Source organism: Lampetra fluviatilis, chromosome 67 (assembly GCF_964198595.1).
Source record: "Lampetra fluviatilis chromosome 67, kcLamFluv1.1, whole genome shotgun sequence".
NCBI lineage: Eukaryota > Metazoa > Chordata > Hyperoartia > Petromyzontiformes > Petromyzontidae > Lampetra > Lampetra fluviatilis.
This window is the reverse complement of record NC_136341.1, coordinates 2,656,612-2,661,274: the sequence shown is the minus strand read 5'-3', so window position 1 is coordinate 2,661,274 and position 4,663 is coordinate 2,656,612. Positions and strand designations below refer to the sequence as shown.

The window sequence follows — 4,663 nt, the reverse complement described above, 5'->3', positions numbered from 1 at the left end:
CCATCACCCCCGTTACCCTCCCCGTTACCCTCACATCCCTCCCGTTACCCTCCCCACGTTACCCCCCCCCCCCCGTTACCCTCCCCATCACCCCCGTTACCCTCCCCGTCACCCACACATCCCCCCCGTTACCCTCACATCCCTCCCGTTACCCTCCCCACGTTACCCCCCCCCCCCCCGTTACCCTCCCCATCACCCCCGTTACCCTCCCCGTCACCCACACATCCCCCCCGTTACCCTCCCCATCACCCCGTTACCCTCACACCCTCCCCGTTACCCTCCCCATCACCCCCGTTACCCTTCCCATCACCCACACATCATCCCCGTTACCATCCACGTCACCCACACATCCCCCCCGTTACCCTCCCCATCACCCCCATCACCCACACATCCCCCCCGTTACCCTCCCCATCACTCCGTTAACCTCACACCGTCCCCGTTACCCTCACACCCTCCCCGTTACCCTCCCCATCACCCACACATCCCCCACGTTACCCTCCCCATCACCCCCGTTACCCTCCCCATCACCCTCACATCCCCCCGTTACCTTCCCCATCACCCTCACATCATCCCCATCACCCTCCCCATCCCCCCCCGTTACCCTCCCCACGTTACCCTCCCCACGTTACCCTCCCCACGTTACCCTCCCCACGTTACCCTCCCCACGTTACCCTCCCCACGTTACCCTCCCCACGTTACCCTCCCCCCGTTACCCTCCCCACGTTACCCTCCCCCCGTTACCCTCCCCACGTTACCCTCCCCACGTTACCCTCCCCACGTTACCCTCCCCACGTTACCCTCCCCCCGTTACCCTCCCCACGTTACCCTCCCCACGTTACCCTCCCCACGTTACCCTCCCCACGTTACCCTCCCCACGTTACCCTCCCCACGTTACCCTCCCCACGTTACACCCCGCACGGCAGCAGAATGGGACGCCGCTGTTTTGACGATCTGATGGGGGCGGGGGGCGGGGTGCGGGTGGGGGGGGGGGTGAGGGAATCGATCCGCCGGCGAGAAATCGTTTCGTTCGCGCGGAATCGATTCTAGTCACCCGATTAGATCCGTTCGATTCCGATTACAAACAACTCCGATTCCGCGGATCGTTGAATTAGCAGCTGGCGAGAGAATTGGTGAATTGTAGTAGGTTTTTACCCTTTCAACTGGTACAAAAACTGACACCTTTATACAAGGCATCATGTTTGCAATAACCACAACGCAAGCAGTCAAAATGCAAACAAAAAGAAACAACTCTGATGATGATGATAATGATATGCACTGTCACTTGAAGTTGATTGATCCACACCCGAGACAGCTTTCCTTAGAGCCTAGTCTCCATTGGTGTTGGACCAGATGACGCCAAAAGGCGTACAACTTAAAGACAATGCACCATCAGAGTATTGAGAGCTCGGGGTAAGCATTTACACTATGAGACATCTCCTTTACCAGTGGCAAAATATAGTAATAGGTTTTTACCCTTTCAACTGGTACAAAAACTGCCCCCCCCCGCCCCCAAAATAAAACTTGCTTCAAATCGCTTTAAACTATTGTCATTGTAGTGCGTAGTTAATGTGGCGCTGCACTATGATGTTGTAGGAGTGTTGCTATAACAATTAGTGTTGTTATACTGGTAGGAACCTCCTGGTTACACCAGCCCACAGGGGATTATTGTGTCCGTCCGTCCGTCGTGCAGGGAGGGGCTGGGTGGGGCTGGGTGGGGAGTTGTAGGGGTGGGGCTGGGTGGGGAGGGTGGGGAGGGGCTGGGTGGGGAGGGTGGGGAGGGGCTGGGTGGGGAGGGTGGGGAGGGAGGGAGGGTGGGGAGGAGAGGGAGGGAGGGTGGGGAGGGAGGGTGGGGAGGGGCTGGGTGGGGAGGGTGGGGAGGGAGGGTGGGGAGGGAGGGAGGGTGGGGAGGGGCTGGGTGGGGAGGGTGGGGAGGGAGGGTGGGGAGGGGCTGGGTGGGGAGGGTGGGGAGGGTGGGGAGGGAGGGTGGGGAGGGGCTGGGTGGGGAGGGTGGGGAGGGAGGGTGGGGAGGGAGGGAGGGTGGGGAGGGGCTGGGTGGGGAGGGTGGGGAGGGAGGGTGGGGAGGGGCTGGGTGGGGAGGGTGGGGAGGGTGGGGAGGGAGGGTGGGGAGGGGCTGGGTGGGGGGTGGGGCTGGGTGGGGAGAGGAGGGTGGGGAGGGAGGGTGGGGAGGGGCTGGGTGGGGAGGGTGGGGAGGGAGGGAGGGTGGGGAGGGGCTGGGTGGGGAGGGTGGGGAGGGTGGGGAGGGAGGGTGGGGAGGGGCTGGGTGGGGAGGGTGGGGCTGGGTGGGGGGTGGGGCTGGGTGGGGAGGGGAGGGTGGGGTGGGAGGGTGGGGAGGGGCTGGGTGGGGAGGGGTGGGGCTGGGTAGGGAGGGGCTGGTCACCCGGTGGTGCCCTTATAAAACTCAACGTTTCACCTACTCACGCCGGCTTGTGCCCGCCCTCACAGTCGGGCATATTTGCGGAATACACCACGCCGCCGTTGACCCTGCAGGCCATTGACCGAGCAACCCGACGTTCCTACCAGCTCCCTCCGCAGGAATGTGTTTGCATGTTCACAAGTACGTGTGTGTGGCCTCAAGGTGCACATGGCCTGGCACAAGCGTAGTGGTGACATCACCACCACTTAGTGGCGAATGGTGGTTGTTGTTGTTGTTGTTGTGATTAATCCAGTCACTTGATTCCCTGCAAAAGGTTTCTATTCGGTGTTTAAACATCTTCCGCCCATTGAATCCCGAATTTTTCCCAGACATGAAAATATCCAAATCACGTGTCCATTGGTAACCCTTTGAAATAATAATTATTTTTTTTAAAATTTTAATGGAAAAGTAGGTGAAAAAGGGACCGTCCATAAATGACGTCACGCACTTAACAAATAAATATGGACAACACGTTCTGCTTAATTAGACGTTTTAATAAATGTTTTCTCCTACAACATCAGAGTGCAGCGCCACATTAAATACGCACTACAATGACAATAGTTTAAAGCCATTTGAATCATGTTTTATTTTGGGGGGGGGGGGGGCAGAGCTTTGTGACGTCATATTTGAAGGGAGGGGGGGCTGACTTTGTGTGACGCCGTGTGACGAGGGAGGGGGGGGGTCAAAAATCGTCCAAAATCACGTGACGTCATATATGGACGGCCCCAAACCTCTTCTCGTGCAATCAAGCAGTGAACAGCTCCGGTCACGTGACAATTTACAGGAAACATGTGACACTGCACATATTTCACAGACGACGACGCCTTTATTATTTCATTATTTGCTGGAAATGCATCGAAATATCATTAAGTCAACATTTTTTAGAGCCCTGTAACTGAAAAAGTTTTTTGAACGGTCATTATTATAATTGTTTTTTTTTACCCTTCTATCTGGCAACAAAACGGACACCTTTTTACAAGGAGTCACGTTTGCATAGACCGCAATACCTGCAGTCATAATACAAACAAAAGAACATAACTCTGATAATGTGCACTGTCCTTGAAGTTGATTGGTCCACACCCGAGACAGCTTTTCTTAGAGCCTAGTCTCACATGGTGTTGGACCAGATGACGCCAAAAGGCGCACAACTCAAATACAATGCACCATCAGAGTATGAGAGCTCGGGGCAAGCATCTACACTATGGGAACCTCATTTGTCAGTAAAAATATGATAATTGTTTTTTTACCCTTCTATCTGGCAACAAAACTGACACCTTTTTACAAGGAGTCATGTGTGCATAGACTGCAATACCTGGAGTCATAATACAAACAAAATACACAACTCTGATAATGTGCACTATCCTTGAAGTTGATTGGTCCTTGTAAAAAGGTGTCTGTTTTGTTGCCAGATAGAAGGGTAAAAAAAACAATTATCATATTTTTACTGGCAAATGAGGTTCCCATAACGGTCATTATACTGGTAGGAACGATGTGAACCAGCCTACAATAGATTATATCGTCCGTCCGTCCGATGTCCGATTAGGTGTAGCAGCATCGCCCCCTACTGCAAACACTTGGCAGGACCCTACAAAAACCTTTAGACTCAGTGAGGCTTTCCTGGCTAAACAAGTGTAACATTCCCTTCTAATTCCCTGAGATTGTTTTTAATTAAAACATTTACATTAAAAATTAACTCACAGCGGCCTAAAGCCTACAGCTAGGCCTAAAGCCTAGAACTAGGCCTCAAACTCTCCCTTCGTATCGTATTTGTTCGTTCCTACCAACCCACCCCGCAGGGACCTGTTTGTTAAGGGATTAAATGCGCTAAGACTCCTCCTGTTTCATTGCTGCCGGAAAGAGGTAAACACACCGAGAATCAAGTTTTCACACTTTGATGGTGGCAAAAACAAAGGTCCCATTTTGACGAACACGACGTTGATGACGATGACCACCACGTGACCCAGCCCAACAGGGATAGGCACGGCTCGAAACGCCAAACGGGCAGCCACAAACGGCACGCACTCGTGACCAGACGTGATTGGATCCGACTGGCAGATGCACCACCAGCTGTGACCCCCCCCCCCTACTGTGCCAGGCTAGGTGCAGGAGGTGGTCATGGGACAGACCCAGCAGGTGCCATGGGTTGGCTGAGATGACCGGTAGATGCACCACCAGCTGTACTCGCTACTGTGCCAGGCTAGGTGCAGGAGGTGGTCATGGGACAGACCC

General features: G+C 54.5%; 1 protein-coding gene across 2 annotated transcripts in view; it reads right to left on the bottom strand.

Annotated features, from left to right (window-relative positions):
• Positions 1-939, bottom strand: part of LOC144952436 (uncharacterized) — a 29,536-nt gene extending 28,597 nt beyond the window's left edge. The window contains exon 1 of one of the 2 annotated variants that reach the window (XM_078882836.1): positions 896-939. The gene's annotated coding sequence lies outside the window, so the exon portion shown is untranslated. Of the gene's footprint in view, positions 1-547; positions 574-895 lie in introns of those variants that run through there. The other variant, XM_078882837.1, reaches the window with a different exon arrangement.
• Positions 940-4,663: the final 3,724 nt, after the last annotated feature.